This window comes from Alligator sinensis, unplaced genomic scaffold (genome assembly GCF_000455745.1).
Source record: "Alligator sinensis unplaced genomic scaffold, ASM45574v1 scaffold417_1, whole genome shotgun sequence".
NCBI classification, from domain to species: Eukaryota; Metazoa; Chordata; order Crocodylia; family Alligatoridae; genus Alligator; species Alligator sinensis.
In genome coordinates, this window is record NW_005842433.1 from 441,348 (window position 1) to 460,627 (window position 19,280).

The following is a 19,280-nucleotide window of genomic DNA, read 5'->3' on the forward strand; positions in this document are numbered from 1 at the left end:
AGATTAAGGCAAACGATGATTCTAATTGATCAAAAATGTAGGGATAGAATATCATTCCCATTAAAAAAGTTGAACTGGATAATAAAGCCTATACACAGGAGAATAGAGGTATTACTGTGAAATATTTCTGAGGTTTTCCTTTGGAGCAGTAACCAATGAGGCCGGAACTGAATGCTATAGTGATGCGCCAGCCCTGCAGCCCCAGAAATTGGCACAAGTAGTAAGGGAGAGTTCCCACTTTTATATAGAAAGTCATAGAGGATAGGGTCACAAGTCAACAGGCCAAAGGGAGAGAACAGGTAAAAACGAAAGAAACATAATAACATACACTCAGCCACACCTCTGGAGGTGCTCCCAAACAAGACTTTAGTCCCTGGAGTGCTCAAACAGCAGCCTGCAGTTGCCCCCAAGTCTGAGTCCAGCTCCTCCAGTCCACAGTCCTTGCTAACCAAGCCAGTGAGATCTCCAGCTTGGCTGCGCACTCCTTCGTGTAAGGCTGACCAAGTTCCATGTGCACGCTGCTCTCTCTCCCCCTTACTTCAGCCTCAAGCTTCCTCTTCCTTTTTCCTTGCCCTCTGTTCCCTGGGAGTTTCAGTCCAAATGAATAGACATCACTAGGGACTTACCTAAATAATAATTTCACGGATTCCATGCAATGCCCACGAAACCCATAACATCTGCTGGAGGGGAAAAAATCTATGGAAAATAAAAGGCCGGCTCCCCAGACAGAGCCAGCAATTCTCAGGGCACTGTGGCAGCCCACCAGGGCAACCCCTCATCGCCGATTGCCTGCAAGGGCAGCCTGTCATGTGGGCCTACCCCTCTTCACCAATTGGCAGCAGAGGGTGGGGCTGCAGGATAGACAGCCCTCACAGCCAATCATCAGTGAGGGGCTGGGCCACTGGGTCCCTTGACCAATCAAAGGTGTGTGTGTGGGGCGGGCGGGAGGGGGCAGGATCACGCTGCATTCATGAAACGGCTGCTAGGTACTGTGTTCTGCCCACGAAAACAGCGGGCAGCCACCATCAATTAGGTAGGTCCTGAAACACCACAGCTCTACAGACTGTACCCTTGTTTCATCTGCTGTTACACACTTTACATTCACATTAGTGACTTATGCCTTGTTTTTTTTAACCAAGAAGCTTTAATTTTCCCCCTCCTTGATAACCCTTTGTCTATTAAAAAGGGTTATTTTGTGATACCTTTTATTTGACCAACTGCATGGTTAGGAGAGAAGTCTGACAAGCTTTCATACATTGATCTGATGGAGTGATGTTTGTTCAATAGAGGAAAAATATTAAATACAGACCCAATGGAAATTCATGGCAAAACTCTAATTAGGACCAGAATTTGGTCCTAAGGTGTTCAGTAATCAAAAAGACAAGAGTAGTCTACAAGATGCTGAGGTAAGAGCCTTGTGCAGAGACAGCTCTTAGAGAGAAGAATAAGTTCAATCACAGACACATTCATAAACAGAGCAATTATAAATAACTAAAAAAATAATTTGAAATTATAATGCACAATAAAAACTCTGTAAATGTGTTCACTTTTACCCAAAAACATAATAGGCTTAGCTAGGCTAAGGCATGCTACTTAAAGAAAGCAAAATAGAGGACATATCAATCTTCTTATTTTCTTTTTGGCTATAAAAATAATCTTCAGAAGCCTTGTGTGGCGATACTATGTAATATCAGTCATCATGAGTTTCTATATTACCTAATGCTCAAAAGCATTTCAGATACAATTTATATGGGACAGACTATGCAAAACAGTCAGTGAGTCAGCATATCACAAAACAATGAATTAAAGTTCACTTGCAATAAGTTCTCATCCCTGTCCCCCACCCTGCCTTATAATAAAACTTTTACATATTCTCACTGGGACAAATTCAGACTCTGTTTATGAGAATGTAACTTGCCTTGATTTCAGGCAGAATTTTGAGTATAAACCATTACAGAATTTGACCTAACTTTTTTTTCAGGAGGTGGCAATTGTATTAACTGTATTAACATCAGAAACATGTTAATTGTTGTTTTGTGCCCTCAGATGTTCTGAATCAAAATGTAGTATATAGTATGTAAAACTGTCCTTTGAGAATAATTATATATTTGAAGTAATTTTTTCCCCCTCAGCACAGCATGGAAAGAGAAGGGCAGCACAGAAGTGTTAACGTGCCGTGCTGCCAGACAGTGAACGGGTGGAAGTATTTGCATAGGAGAGCATCTGGACTCTATATGTACTCAAATACTTTGAGGGGGAAAGCAGTTTTCCACATTCATTACAGCTTAGTAGGAAGAGGAGAAAAGGAACAAGGGAGGATAGAAAAGGAACAGGGGACTCCTTTTGTATCTGTGTCCAATATGGTTTCTTTTGATTTTTCATTCTCCATAGTCAAGAGCTCCCCATGTGTTCTCATCTGTTACCCAGGCATTGCCATACCTGCCTGCCTGTGTGAAAGTGGCTCAGCTGCTGGCTCTGGATGAGGCTAACAGATCACATCTATCTCCCTGGCATCTACTGAGTGTGCAGGGCTGCAAGGATCAAGCCCCGGACAAGAACACAAAAGTAGGTCTGTATAGAAGCAGCCAACCTTCTATATTGTCCATTGCTCATTGTGCGGACACTGGAGGTCAAAACTATCTAACATTCCTGCTTTTTCTGTATGTGTGCTTGAGAGAGAGAGAGAGAGAGATCACAAGTAGCATATCGTTTTACTCTATTATTTTGGTTATTAATTATTGAGAAAAATGACAGTTCAAAAGCATTGTACAAAAATAGAGAATATATGTGCCTATGTTAAATCATTTCTTATTAATGAAAAAAACCCAGTAGAATAACTGTGCATTCACACAGATGATAAATTAGGTAGATGATAGTTGGAGCATATTAATCTGAATTTGCATGCGGAAAGAGAAAGAGGGAACTTAGTAAAAATAAGTAAATGGAAATGTCTGGTGAGAGAATGGAGATCTGCTATCCAGGAGTGGTAACAGGAAGAAGTAACACAAAACAAAAAGGAAAAAAGTCCATTGAAATCATGGAAACATGCCAAAAAAGAATGGGAATGCATCTTTGGAAAAATGTTTTGAGCCAGAGAGTCATGTGAAGTATTTCACAGCAGAGAGCAGTGACCAGATAGGAGCAAACATTGTTAATGTATGTTTGTTAATTGAAATGATAATTTATTACCCAGATTTGTCAGAGCCCCTTTTTTAGAAAGTGTTCATTAAAAGAATGATTCAATAATGCCCAAACATTAACTATTAATAAGTAAAGTTGTTTGCACTTGACACACATATCTGGAAGCATTTTACAAGTGTGAGCTAAAACTTGAGAGTACACTAATCTTGGGAAACGTAGAGAAGCCCTCTGACATTCAGCATTTCATCCGATCCCTGTTAGTTGCTCTGTTGAAACATAGATACTGGGAATTTTCTTTTCAGTGCTGTGGATCATTTCATGTGACAATGTTTATGTCTCTTCTTTTGGAGTCCATCTCATTTCAGTCTTACTTTTTTTTCTTTTTTACGGTTGTATGTTCTTTAAAGCCTTCCTTTACAATCACCAGCACATATTATACAGGGATAATCATGCGAGCTGTCAGGTTTCATCTCTATGCCTGGTACACCTTTTCATGTTTCTGATAATATTGTATTCTGATAAATACTGTATTTATCACAGTGCTTCCCTTCCCCCACTTCTTTCTTTCTTTTCTCACACCATCTTCCCATCTCTCTTCCTCTGCAACCCCTCCTCTTCCTTCTCTTCGCACTCTCACTATAGAGCTTTTCAGTCTCTGAAAATGGACCCACTGAAGAAAGATTTGCTGTCCCATTCGTTCCGCACTGCCCCATAAAAAGCGAATATTTTCAGGTTGACTGAAAGTTTAACTTTGTTATTTTTTTTATTTTTAAAGAAAATCCAGCGTGACATGGCACGCGTTGGTGCCCTTGCCACTTAACAAATTACTTGTTTTTTTGACCTAAGTTAAATGCTGTGCAAATTTCCCTTGTCCATGTTTTCTTTGTGTGGAGACTCCACTGATAAAGAATAAGGAGCTAACTTATTGGGACTGCTTAAGCAGAGCTTCAGTTGTTTACCACAGATTTTTTTATACCATATTTTTAAAGACAGTGAGTCAGATATCTCAGCTGAGGTAAACTGGTATAGCCCCATTAACTTGAATTGACTTCTTTACACTAGATGAGGATCTGGCTCAATGCATTCAGGCAATGTGCTAAGTACAGTAGCTCCTAAGGCTGTGACTGCAATTTCAGAGCACAATATGCACATTAATTCCTGTCCACCAGGCAAAAATGTTATTCGCAGAATTAAATGAAAGCAAATTGCAATCTGACACACTACTAAGATACAGAGGAAGTACACAACTATCCCTGAAAAAATCCTGAGGTTTTTTTACAGTTCTAAGCATATATCAGCCACTTCATTTATCAAATATTGTTTTAGAAAAAATCCTAAAGCTTCTTTTATCCTCACACCCGGTTGAGAGTTGAATCTAATGAAGCTGCTCCTAGAGACTACAGAAGCAATATATTGTGATTCATTCTCCTCCCTCCTTGAAAAGATAGCCTGTTAAAACACCAGCCACACACCATTGCATGGGAGATTATTGTTACTGTTCCTTTTAAGGGATATAAACTCTTTTGAAGACCTATGGAAGCACAAGAGTGCCCTTCATGTTTCTAACTTTTACCTTACAAAACAATAACTTCCTTTAATTTATATACTTATGCTATTCGTCCACTAAGTTCTGAATATTGAACTGGTCATGCATAGGATCACCCCTTTCTGTGAACCCCCTTTTATTTTGTCCAACATGCCATTTACATTTTCAAAAGAGAAAAATATGGTTATAAATCTCTCCTCTTTCTTTACCAAGCCCATAGTCCATCTCATTTTATATGAAGTCCTACCTCTCAGAAGTGATTTAGAGTGGGGTGGGTCAGCCTGCCACATATTTCCTGGCAGGTGGTCCAACATAGAAGGCTAAAGCTGAGTAGGCCTAAGGTGAGTTAAAGTCTCTTTCTGTACCATAACTGTGGTGCTTCATTGTTTTCCTTTTCTTGGCTTCTATGACAGCCTTCCTGCATGACAGATAGCTCCACTAACAATGAACCCTTTGTGTCTCCACATAGCTCTTTAAATCTCAGTTTGTAGCTAAATTGTACCCTTCCTATAATATTTAAATAGAAGCAAAAATTAAAAATATGTTATCCAAATATATTATTTCCCTCATGGTTGAAATGGATTTCCTTAAGTAGGAATGTATGGGACAATGCAAGGGCTTTGTTTGCTGGTTACAGCTGAGAGCATACCCCAAAAACATCCCTCGAAACATTCCATGGAACTTAAAAATGATCTTACTCAAGTCCTTATTTTACTCATTTTTAACACAGTTGTGAATGATCAAGTTTTAGGTGCATACATTTTGCAGAAAGTGAACTTTAGGCTTAAATATTTAAGTATTTGCACAAGGTTTCATATATTTTACTTAGGATGCAACAGTGCTTAATAACCCGGGAAGACAATAAAGTCCTCCAGACCCAGATAATTAAATTAGGCACCCAGCTGCTCTTCTTTCCTTCAGAAATAGGATTATTTGCACAGCACCCAATTATTTTGTATGAATATCATAGAAGAAATTCAACTCTACATCCAATCAGCAAATCTTTTAGCAACCCTTCTGTCCTAGAAGTCCTGCATTGGCAAAACTTTCAAAGTCTCAAAAATACAAAAATGTACAGTGTTCTAAATTTTCCTAATTTTGCATGTATCTTGCTGCATCCCTTCAAATTTTGCCTTGTCAGGAGAGATTCAACATCCCAATTGGTAAATCAAACCCTAGTCCTGAGGATAAAAATCAGAGTCATTCAGCTAATCAGAAAATGGAAAAAATACTGTGTGACTTATGTGACCGATCATGACTTACTGTCACAGATTGATTTAATCACTGAGAACTGAATAGTTGCAGTTAGTTGTTTGTGATCACTCAATGAGTATAAAAACTCAAAGTCACTGACTAATGAAAAATTCTAATATCCATAATCTGGACGTAAGCATGTCTTAAAACTCATTGAAAAATTGTATTTGCTTATGTGCATTCACTTTGTTCTAGGATTAACCCGAAGCAATGGTTGAATATTTCAAAATACTGAGGTAACCAGTAGATAAATAAGAACGGCTTGTGGGAAGAGCTCTTAGAACTAAAAATATGATCCATTAATAAAGTCAATCTGACTGCTTCTGTTACATATCCGTGTAGCTGTTACTGACACATGAGTTGTTCTTTACTCTGTCTCATTTTCCATCCCCATCAAAATGACGACAGCTTTATGAACTATATCAGAATGAACTTTTCCTTGTTGACAAGACATCCACTGAAGTAACTTTACTCGACATGGATGGGGAAAAAAGTAGCACTTACTAGGGCTGTGCAAAGCTTTGATCCCTGATTCAATTCGGCGGAGATTCGGCCCGGTTCGGTGGCCGAATCTCCTAAACAAATCAAGAGACCCTTAAATCTCTCTGAATCAAATCAGAACCCGCTGAATTGATTCAGAGAGATTTGGAAAGGTTCGGTGATTTGGACATAGACACAGCTCTAAATGTTTTTTCTACATACCTCAAGGAACCAGGCAGCTCATGAATGCTGCAATGATGGGGTGGATGGAGCATCCCACAGGGATGCTTCCTGGGTCTGGAGGGCACGCAGGGTCCCCCCATGGCCAATTGCTGAGCCAGAAGGGTGCGGGGTGAGGGGGCTCAGCGCACTCTCTGGCAGACCCAGAAGTGACCAGAAGTACTTCTGGTCCACTTCCAGGTTCACCGCCAAGCACACGGGGGAGGAACCCCGCACTCCTGTGGGATGCTCCATCCGCCCGAGCATCGCAGCATTCATGAGCCACACCTGGTACCTCGAGGTATGTAGAAAAAACATTTAAAGCTATGTCTATGGCCAAATCGCTGATTCTCTGAATCAGCATCAAATCTTCAAATTTGGATTCACCCGAATTGAATCGGGGACAGTGATCCAAATCAATCTAATCACTGTCCCCGATTCGGGCCGAATCTGAATCAAATACAGCCCATTTCACACACCCCTAGCACTTACAGTACTTAAGATATTCATTCTTTAAGGGGAGTTAATGCGAACTACAGGCAGAGCCAGCCTTCAGGGTGGGCAGCATGGGTGACCACAAGGGCACAGTGGTCAGGGGGCACTGGCAGCAAAGCAGCTCTACAGGCAGAGGTGGAGGCGGCGTAGCATGGTGAAGCTCTGGTATTATTGTTCAGGAAGGTAAGGGAGATGATTGTTAACACCTGTGAAGTAAAAAACAATGGGTCATTAAACAGGCCAATAACTCCCTTAGTTGCCTGAACAATAATACATGCCAGAACTGCAACATTCAGGGGAGGGGGACAATTGCTCAGCACCAGCATCTGCAGCAACAGCAGCAGTAGCGGCAGAAACAGGGTCAGAGCTCGGACACTCGTTTCAATTTTTCACTAGCCGTGACCCTTGCAAGCATGTGCAAAGGTGTGCAAGCATACGCCAGGGTGTGCGAGCATGTGCAAACATGTGCACATTCTGCAAGTAAGTGCAAGTGTTTGCAAGCAAGTGCAGTGGTGTGCTGAGATGCTCATTTTAATTTTCACCATCCATTAAACTTGGAAAAAGACAAAATGTTGCAAGTACCTAAGAAGAATGACAGTGTGCGCAGTAATAGTGAGATGGTCATAGTGGAGATATCAGATGAAAAATGCATAGATAATCCACAATTCAATGTCCAAGAAGCATTGCAAGAGAAACAGAGACACTCAAACAAAACAGAAATTCTTCATCTGGACCAGAATAATGATGGCGCCACTTGTGACAGAGATGAAACAATTTCCATTATAGGCATTGGTGATACCATTTCTGATGGCCTAATCTAATGCCCAAAACTCAAGATTTGCTAGTAACCAATGGTCCACCACAAGTAAAGAACATGGATTTTCCTCTGGATGAGCAGAATCACCATTTTTCTATGACATTTTTATGCAGAAATCTTGAAAAATGGCAAAATTCTGAAATGTCGCTGGTTGCTTTATTCTAAGTCCACTGACAAGCTTTTCTGCTTCACTGCAAGCTCTTTGATTTGAATCCAAAATCATCCCTAGTATTTGAAGGGTCAAATGATTGGAAGTACATCTCAGATTCTTGTGTGTCATGAAAAGTCACCTAGTCATTTCAATTCTGGCCTAACATGGATTGAATAAAATAAAAGAACAGGGTAATTGAATTAACATGGAGCTTTAATGTGCGAAAACATGAGAAAAAAAAACACATTTGGAGAACATTTTAGAGAGGGTCACGACAATAACACTTTCTTTCTAAAAATAATATGGCTTTTCAAGGCTCATCTGACAGGTTCTTCATGGAGAACAATAGGAACTTCCTGGATTTGGTGGAGTTACTAGGAAAGTACGATGAACTAATGAAGGAACATTTGCCATGCATACTTTACAAGAAGGTGAAGGATCACTACCACAGAAAAGTAATCCAGAATAAGATCATTGAATTACTAGTGAAGGAAGTGCTGCAACACATTCTTAAAAGGTTGAGGAGTACTACTCCAAGATACTGAACTGCACACCAGACGTGAGCTATTCTGAAAAGAGGTCTTTCACACTTTGAATGGCAAAGTAACCATTCAGGAACACCTGAACGTGACATAAATCTCAGAGACTGCTGGGGCCAGGGTTATGACAATGATGCAAATATGAAAGGGAAAAAGAAGAGTGTAAAGGCAAAAATCCTTAATCAATACTCAAGAGCATTTTTCATTCCACGTGGATGCTACTCACCCAATCTCATGGTGGTAGATGCTGCACCATCTTCCATGGAGTCCAAGTCCCTCTTGGGCATTCTGCCAAAAATCAATGTTCTGTTCTCTGCTTGTGTTCATCATTGGAGATTCTCACAGATCACGTCAATGTCACTGTTAAGCCAGTACGCAAAACATGCTGGGAGTGCAGAATGGAAAACGTTAAAACTGTTCACTACCAAACAACTGAAGTACACAATGCCCTCATCGCATTGACTGAATCAGAGCAAGCACACACTGGTATCCATCATGGAGTGTTCATTCTGGCACATCAATTCACTAAATTCAAGTTTCTTATCTTCATTATGGTGTGGTACGATATCCTTTTTCAAGTCAATGTGATGAGCAAAAGCATGCAAAGCAATAAAAACTTCAACATTGTTGCAGCCACAAGCTTGATACAGGCCTGTCATGACTATTTTGTAAGCTACAGGGAAGTCAGGTATGAAGGCGGTCTGACAACAGCTAAGGGCATAGCTGAAAATCTTGGGGTTGGTCTAGTGTTTAAACCAACCTCACATAGGCATCCTAAAAAGCATCAGGTCTGCTACAAATGTGAAGAACTGCAAAGAAACTGGCTGTCTCCAAAGTCTACTTCCACAAATTCTACAATTTATGTACAACAGTGAACTTCATGACAACTTCCCAGAAACATGGATAGCACTCAGGATCCTGTTAAACATGCCTGTATCTGTGGCAAGCAGAGAATAGAGCTTCTCAAAGTTGAAGCTCATAAAAACATATTTGTGATCAACCATGAGAGATGACAGACTATCTTTGCTGACCATCCTATTTATTGACCATGCTGTGGCTCAAACTATAGACCCGTCATGAGCAATATCAGAGTTTCTGGCATGCAGTCACCTTGAGTCTTGCAATCTTGGTGAACAAAGTTTTTTATTTATTATTGTTATTTATTAGTTTAGTGTTTAATTTCTTTTCATTTATTTGTCATTTATCTATAATGTTATTTTTATGACATATCATTTATTATTTGAATAAAATTGAATTTAATTGAATTGAAGTTTGTGTCATTGCCTCTTCTGAATTTTTTTTAGTAAATTATAAAAAAAAACAAAAAACTTTTGAGATTGCAGTTTTATTTCTGAAATGTGGGGGGCGCTACCAAAATACAAGCTCACCCAAGACACCATTTTCCCTAAAGGCCAGCTCTGACCACAGGTGAGTCAATGAAGTCTAAGGTAGGGTGATTTGCTCTTTCTCCTGGTCTCCAGAATTTGAAAATTATTGACTGTTTAACAGAAGGAATAACCACTTCAAAAAGAAAGTTGGGAGTAAACAAAGGGACAAGGAATGGAAAACATGGTTGATCAGAAAAAGAAAGATATATCTTAGAAGTCAGTAAGTCTATGAATAAGGAAATGATTTCCAAAAGTACAGTTAAGTTAGACTTTGCAATGGAAATTAAAACAAACAGCAAAAACTTCTTCAGTCTTACCAAGACAGTCTAGGAATGTTCTAAGTACAGAAGGAATACTTTAATGTTGAGCATAGGGCAAGGTAGCTAATAGTAATAAAGACATAAAAATGAAATAGCCACCTCTGAGGTGTAAAGAAACTCAAGGAGGTTGATGTACTCAAGTGAGAGAAGCCAGATACTCTCCATCTGAGAACTGGAAAAAAACCTGCACAGGACATTACAGGTCTAATAGCAAGGATTTTTATGTGATGTTACAATCTTACTGAAGAACAGCAAATGTAGCTAAGAAAGGGCAGAAAAATCACACAAAGCAACCACAGACCTGTTAGCCTTATTCCAACAGTATTCAAAGTTTTGAACAAAATTTGAAGAAACAAGTTAACAAAATGGAGGTAAATGGAAAATTGATACAATATAAGAGATGTACCAAGCTGATATCCTGACTTCCAGACAAGGGACATGCAATGGACTTAATCATTCCAGACCTCAGTTAGGTTATGACAAAGGAAATGTGAGCAAGCAACTGGCAGAAATTATTCCTGTTGTGCCAAAAGACTATCGAACTGGAGGCAGATGAGGCTTACCATGCATTGGTTCCTATACCATGTAATATCTATTATGATAACTGTCGTAGATTTGGGGTTTTTGCTAGTTTTGACAGTCTTCAAACATGATACAGTCCATATTCCCAGGGCATGCCTGTCACGCAGGCCCCTCCTATATCAGTTAGTCCTCAACTCTGACCCAAACACGGTCCATAAAGGGTTAACTTACAGGTCGGAGTCTTCTTCAACCCCTGAAAAGTTGCCTCTGGCTTGCTGCTGCTCCTTCCTCACTGCAGTCTGTCCTCTCAAGTTGGCTGTGACTCAGTTCTCTGCCCGTGGTGCTGCTGCTCCCAGTCTCGGAGAACCTAGGTCTCTTCACAGATCCTAGAGTCCCTGGTCTGGTATTGCAGCTGCTGGCCAAGCCACTGTCATTCCATCTATGTCTTATAGTCTATTTCTCTGGCTTCCCCTCCCTGGGAGACTTTTAATTTCCTATGGCCGCTAATTAGCTCCCTCAGCTGGCCCTGTCCTCTTGAGCATCCTGTAATTAGCATTACCACTTGCATCTGGGCTGGAGCCTCTGGTACCGCACCCCACTGCAGCCTGCCACAATAATATTATTTAATATAATGACCATGACACAAAGTAGAGATGCATTGACAAAATTTGCTGCTGAGAAATAATGCCGGGTGCATCTACATGAGCTCTTAATGAGGCTCAATAAACTCTGGCACAGTTTGTGCCAGAGTCAGCTGCTCCTGGGTGCAGCACCTTCATATGCACCTGGGAATGTAGTTTGAGCCAAGGAGGAGCAGCTCCAGGCTGGCAGCAGGCTTAGGGGGTCGGCTCTGGGCTCCAGGTGGTGGTGCCAAGCAGCAGAGGGATGGCTCGGGTATGAGAGTGTCAAAACTGCAGAGCCGTATAACTGACCCCCTGCGCCTGCTGCCAGCCTAGGGCTGCTCCGCCAAGTTACCATTCACATGTGCGTTTCTGCACAATAAATCACTCTGCCATAAGATAATACTTTCCCTGACAGTACTATCACAGGAGTAGGGGTGGATGTCGTATACTTAGACTTCAGGAAGGCCTTCAATATGGTATCCCACCCCATACTGGTGAACAAGTTAAGAGGCTGTGACTTGGATGACTCCACAGTCCGGTGGGTGGCGAATTGGCTAGAGGGTCGCACCCAGAGAGTCGTGGTGGATGGGTCGGTTTCAACCTGGAAGGGTGTGGGCAGTGGGGTCCCGCAGGGCTCGGTCCTTGGACCGATACTCTTTAATGTCTTCATCAGCGACTTGGATGAGAGAGTGAAGTGTACTCTGTCCAAGTTTGCAGATGACACAAAACTGTGGGGAGAAGTGGACACACCAGAGGACAGGGAACAGCTGCAAGCAGACCTGGACAGGTTGGACAAGTGGGCAGAAAACAACAGAATGCAATTCAACAAGGAGAAATGCAAAGTGCTGCACCTAGGGAAGAAAAATGTCCAGCATACCTACTGCCTAGGAAATGACCTGCTGGGTGGCACAGAAGTGGAAAGGGACCTTGGAGTCCTAGTGGACTCCAAGATGAACATGAGTCGGCAGTGTGACGAAGCCATCAGAAAAGCTAATGGCACTTTATCATGCATCAGCAGATGCATGACGAATAGATCCAAAGAGGTGATACTTCCCCTCTTTTGGGTGCTGGTCAGACCGCAGTTGGAGTACTGTGTGCAGTTCTGGGCACCGCACTTCAAGAGGGATGCGGATAACCTGGAGAGGGTCCAGAGAAGGGCCACTCGTGTGGTTAAGGGCTTGCAGGCCAAGCCCTACGAGGAGAGACTAGAGAACCTGGGCCTTTTCAGCCTCCACAAGAGAAGGTTGAGAGGCGACCTTGTGGCTGCCTATATGTTCATCACGGGGGCACAGAAGGGAATTGGTAAGGTTTTATTCACCAAGGCGCCCCCAGGGGTTACAAGAAATAATGGCCATAAGCTAGCAGAGAGCAGATTTAGACTGGACATTAGGAAGAACTTCTTCACAGTTACAGTGGCCAAGGTCTGGAACAGGCTCCCAAGGGAGGTGGTGCTCTCCCCTACCCTGGGGGTCTTCAAGAGAAGGTTGGATAGGCATCTAGCTGGGGTCATCTAGACCCAGGGCTCTTTCCTGCCTATGCAGGGGGTTGGACTCGATGATCTATTGAGGTTCCTTCCGACCCTAACATCTATGAATCTATCTTATGGCAGAGTTAATTAATTTACTTCACCCTAATACAGGTGTAGATAGTGGGAGTATCTACATGTGCATTAATGCATTTTAGTTAATGCGTATTTAATCTAGTACCTCCATTGTGAGGTACTAAGAAAAGAGCACAGTTTTTAAGTGACACTTAAAGTGCACTAAAGTGACACTTAAAGTGCACTTAAAGTGCCTGTTTTAATGTGCGTTAATTATATAGCACTGAGCACTTCAGGCACCTATACATGAGCACAGACACTGCTTCAGCATGCTGGAATTCCAGCATGTCAACGCAGGCTCGATTAATCAAGTCTGCTGAAGCATGGCAATTACCATGCTCTAGCAGCCTCCTGTGTCTTATGTATCAGCATCCCCATGCTTAAAAATGGTGCTGGTTTAGTTTAAGTGCCCCTGCCACCATTTTTAAGTGTGGGGATACTGAGACATGAGATGCAGGAAGCTGCTGGAACATGGCAATTGCCATGCTCCTGCAGATTTGATTAACTGGGTCTGTTCCAACATGCTGTAATTACAGTGTGTCAGAGTAGCCTCCACACTCATATAGAGGCACCCATGGGGTTTTTTTTTAGTTACGCTATAATGCTTATTAAAATAGGGTAATGTGCATTAAAGTGCACATGTAGATGCACCCAGTGAGTCTTTACTGTAAAGCTAATTAGTCAACTCCACAGTAAGGCACGTGTGTAGATGCACCACAAAGAAGATTTGGAATATCATGCAAGAAGAATTGGGTGACCCTGAGGCTGGGAGTTATAGAAATGGAACGAAATATAATTGCACTAAGATCACTGGAGACTAACAGGAAGAATGTTTGTGGGTGTGCCTGCATGTGTATTTACTGCACAGTAAACAGCTTCTATGCCGGCATCTACATGTGCAGTAACGCTGTGTGTGGACTGACTTGGGACTAAAGTAAGTCTCAAGTCAGTTCATACAAATAGGGTTACTGTGCAGTAAGGCATCTACATGTGCCTTACTGCACAGTAACTACTTGGGCATAAATTTGCTACCTGCATCATGCAGGTAGCAAATTTAAGCCGAAGTCGGCGTAAGTCACTATAGTTACTGCACAGTACAGGTGTACATGTGTAGATGCTCACCCATACTGAACAGTAATTTTTGGTTACTGAGCAATAACCTAAGTTACTGTGCAGTAACGGTGCACGTGTTGATGCGCCCTGTGTGGGCATCACTTGAAAATGCTTGAGGAGGAGAAAGATCTTGGTGTATTAGTTGATCACAAAATGACTATGAGCTACCCGTTAAATGGCAACTGAAAAAGGTAAGGCAGGTGAGGTATTTCAAGGAAGTAATAGTGGCATTATTCAAGGCCCCGGTGAAAATTTATCTGGAATACAAGTACAATTTTAGTCATGTTCAGAAAAGAACACGTACAGAGAATTGATACTAAGACAGTCAAGCAATGGAAAGCCTATCTTACAAGTGAAGACTAGAAGAACTTGGCTTGTTTTCAGTAGGCAAATAAAGGCTGAGAAAGGGAGAAGAACACCAGAAAGGGAAAATGATAGATTTAAGCTACAAGACAATGCTGGCACAGGAGCAAGTCAGCGTAAGCTGGTCATGAATAAATTTAGACTGTAAATTAGGATCATAAAAACTGCATTCACAGACACATGATCTGTCCTACCTATATATTCAGAACTGATCCTATTTGAATCAAATTTAAGGGGATTTGCCTTTCACTTCAAGTATGGGAACAGTCAATATTGCCCAAATGTCATTAATCAAGTGTTCTCACTTTGGATATTCATTTTACAGACTATTTTACCCACTTTGTGCTGTGTTGTGGTTTGTCTCTTCTCTTCCTATACCTATTTCTCTATTTCTTTGCAAGATAAACAAATCATTAAAATAGAGATGGCCTTGAACAGAGGAACCCAATTTGAGGATGACATTTATATAGACAGAAGTAATTAGGTAGTTCCTCTTATCACAGTCAACACCACAGCTATTTTGTGGAGAAGGGAGGAAGTCAAAGGAAAATAATTCATCTTGAACTGGGGCCCTGTTTGTGAGGTCTGTGCAGTGAACAACAAAGACAAAGAAGGGAAGTTGGGCTTTGTGCTTGGAAAAAATGAGTAACTCACCTCCAAAAACATGGGCTGTGATGGTGCCTGTGACAAAACTCTGGAGTGTCATGGTCACTGGTGACATGTAGGGGGTGCATGCAGGTGCACGTGCAACCCCTGAAAAAAGGTGCCCCTAACACTGTCGGCAGTGCCTGCAGGCAGTCACTGCTCTCCACCCCCCACCACCAGCACCGACACTGTCAGCAGCATTTGCGGGCGGTGTCTGCAGGTGGTTGCTGATCACTGGTCAGCACTCACTGTCCCTCCCTCTGCCATTGACAGTGCTCCAGCTGCCTACAGCAGCTCCCCACTTGCCTCCACCATGCTCCCAGCAGTGCTGCCACCACATGAGGGATCTGGCTGTGCCCCCGCAGCCTCCAGTGCTCATAGTCATGGTGCTCCCAGAGATACACCCTGGGCTGTGTAAGCCTATATTGGTTGCCCACTCCATTGAATGGGTATGCCCAGGTTATGGATTTGCCCAGAAATCATGGTTTACCACAGGCACTTTGGAAAAGTAACAGGAAAACAAAAGGGTTTATTGCAAGGAAGAACAAAAGGCATAAAAAAGAAAAAATGGTCAACTGCTTTGACAACAATGTATGGTACAAGAAAACTGACAACATCCTCACACTATGTTCAGACTACGACATATCTTTCATAACTATTCCTGTAAAGATCTCCCATGGTCACAGCTAGCTCCCTCAACCAAGGACCTCCTTTTCCCCTCTCACAGCGAGCTCAACCTCGCTTCAGCCCCCTCCCAATGGTCACTGCCTCCAGAACACTCAGACAGCTGCCACTCTCCACCTACCTTGAGGGGAGCCTGAGAATCCTATGAAGTGTTTCTGCTAGTGGAGCCATGAAACTATCACTCTGAGGAAGGAAAAACAGATGTCTTACAAGTACATGGCTTCAGAACCAGTCAGACTCTGGGCTGGTGAAAGAACAGTGGCATGAAAACCGATATAGAGTAGGTCACTTGTCTTTAAAGGAATAAGCCCATGGGAGAATTCACATGTGAATTCTTCACACTTACACTAAACATGGTGGACAGCAGTACACGTATGAAATTATTAACTGCCGCATAACACTTGACAGTAAGTAGTTTTGCAGGTTGAGTTCTGTGACTGTTCTTTATTATGCAAACTGTAATAGTCTCAGCGTTACCTTAAACTACTCCCCCAATCTTGCTTATACCCACCTATTTTTTCTCATCACCTAGGATAACAACTTACCTGAAACTCCAGGCTTTCTAGAAGTCGCTATAATACAGCTGCAGTACAAATGCAGATGAAAAATCATCAAGAAAACCTGAGGATAAATCCTGATCCCCATTAGGCAACTTGTTCACATGCACAGAGAGAGAGAGAGAGAGAGAGAGAGAGCAAGTGAGCTTTTTCAGACTTTTGTAAAACTTCACAAACAAGAACAATATGTGTAACCAGAAGGAATCAGAGTTAGGATACATGCACATCACCAGAGATGCGTGGGCCAGCGGTCAAACAGGGATTTACATGTCAGTCGCAGTATACTGGGAAATGTTCCAGGCTGTCGACTCTGCACCACCCAAGTCCTCCAAACTAAGTGTCATCAAGGAACATGCAGCACAATGTACGACAAGGTTAGAGAAAGACTACATTGTGCTCAACGTGCTGCAAGAGCTGCTGCACTAATTTGGACTGTGACTTATTCCCCTTCCCACCCCCAAGCCATTAAGCCTTTTTGGTGTCAATCAATGATGTCAACAGAGTCCTTGCTGTGAAAGATGATGGCTATATACAAATGCAGGGCTTGGTTTTCAAATGATGTATTTCAGATATGTGGCTGAGACTAGTGGTTAGATTTGTTTGGAAAGAATTGATGGTGAAAGAAACAAAATGTTATGAATACTTTTACAATGTGATTATCTATATCCCAGTCACCTGTAGCCACTGTACTAGCAAACATCCATATAAATAGTCTTAAACTTCTGCAGTATTCCTTGGTTCAGGTCAATTTGTGCTTTCTAACCCATAGGCAACTTATAAGAACAAAGGAAAGTACCCACAAAAAGAATGGAGGTTGACTGATGACCCAGACACCAACCAAAGGCAACATAGGCGATTGGAGGAGCTGGAGCCTGGCAATGGGGAGTACAAAACAGAAAATATGATCCATTTCTCACCCCCTTTTTTCCTCTTGTTGAGGCTTCCTTTCTTTGTTCCTTAATTAATATTAATGCTTTTCAGTCGGTGCAACTACACATGAAATCAGTGTACCTGAATAAACTCCAGTGCAGTTCATGCCACAGTTTATTGCTTCTGGTTGCAGCATTTACACATGCACCCATGACCACAGCACCTAGCTGGCAGACAGCCTCTATACTGTAGCACCCTCCTGCCCCAGCCAGCCCTGCTCACCATCTATGCATGTATTGTGGTGGAGTAAATAACTCCACTGTAGAATAGTACTTGAGATGGGCAGTCCTATCCTATGGTGGAGTTCATTAGTTTACTCCAACCTAATCGCCCCACACGTGTAGACAGTAAGGTGACCACCCACCCCTAATTGAGCGGGACAGTCCCAAGATGTGAAACTGAAGTCCCAGTCCTGGGCTGAATGACTCTGGGACAGTATTTGTCCTAGTTTCCCAGTATCCTGCAGGGATCTGGGGGTTTCCATTTTCTGCTGGAAATGGTGGGTTTCCCCTTGCAGGCTGGCAGAGTTCCAGCCAGCAAGTTGCTGCTTGGGGCTTGGGGAAGCAGGACACATGCATATAGCCAGGAATACAGCCTTGCAGCAGTGGAGAGTAGCTCCCTGCAGGTAAGTCTATGAGAGGGGAGGGGGCATAATGGGGTGGGGGTGAGATTGAGGCCCCGACGGGAGGGAGGCAGTGGGGAAAGGGGAAAGGCTGGGGCTGGGGGTACAGCCCAGCCAGAGTGGTTCATGGGGCCTGGGGCTGGGGCAGGGAGCTGGATGAAGCCATGGGTGGCTATTCCAGAGGGTGGCAAGGGGGCTAGCTCACAACTACTGCATGTACTCTCAGTGAAGGGGTTTGGCACATGCCCCCCAGACTTGTGCGCTGGGTGGGGGCAGATATGGGCTGCCAACTGCAGGGTCATGGCTCTCTGCCCTGCTGTCCTCCCCCTGGAAACCCCATGCCAGCCATGCCACCATGGCAAAGTGCCCCCTCCCTGCCTGGCAGCAGTGGGGCAGGGAGCCCCAAGCCTGCAGCAGGCAGACCACATCCTCCCTAGCCCCCCATGGCCCCCACTTGCCTTTGTTCCAGCCATGCCATGCTTGATGGGCGGGTAGAGCTGGGAGGAGGGCATATGTCCCACCTTTCCATTTTGAAAAGGTAGTCACCCTAGTAGACAGTGATGCTTTACTGTGGAACTAATTAGTCAATTCCACAGTAAAGCACTTGTGTAGCTGCCCCCAGTGTTTCCATTTACAGGAAAGAAGCAGAAGAAGAATAGCAGCATAAACATATGTGTCAAGTTGAAACATTGCTGAACAGTTTCTAGTGAGATTTGCAAGATGCAGCATCCTGAAAAGTGAACCAGATGTTGACCAGGGAAACTAAAAGAAAGGCAGGCCAAAAATAATCCAGTGCAGATTTGGCCAGAACTTTGAGAGATCAGGTGATTAGGTTTCTGGGTTGCGATTCCTGCCATGATATCTGTCATAAAAATGTCCATAGGAAGATCATCTGTCTCCTTTGCCTGTCTGTAGGAGCTAATGATAGCATTTATTCTGATTGCTTACTTTAATATGCCATTTCAATGAGAGGAAAGCTAGGCCAACCTAAACATAAACTAATTCAATGTTATCAATAGTATTATGGGGGTTTCAAAAACTCTTCTGTGTGATTTGTTTAGGCCCTCCTATGTCAGGAAGTTCTATTTTGTGTTCTGAACCTTGTATAAGACACATGTAAGAAACATATTTTGCTTCTTGTAACATGTAAGAAACCTTGTATAAGATATATACTTTTGTAGTAATGTTGCTTTACAAATTTTAATTTTCATGTTGGCACTTGTAGGAGTTGCAGTGAATATAGATTGAAATTGAACCTATCTTGTGTGAGG

The 19,280-nt window shown here is 42.6% G+C and overlaps 1 long non-coding RNA gene across 1 annotated transcript in view; it reads left to right on the forward strand.

Moving 5' to 3' along the window:
• LOC102373655 overlaps nt 1–17,585 on the forward strand; it is an 87,276-nt gene extending 69,691 nt beyond the window's left edge. The window contains exons 3-4 of the long non-coding RNA XR_324607.2: nt 2,392–2,569; nt 17,227–17,585. This is a non-coding gene — a long non-coding RNA (uncharacterized LOC102373655). The remainder of the gene's footprint in view (nt 1–2,391; nt 2,570–17,226) is intronic.
• Nucleotides 17,586–19,280: the final 1,695 nt, after the last annotated feature.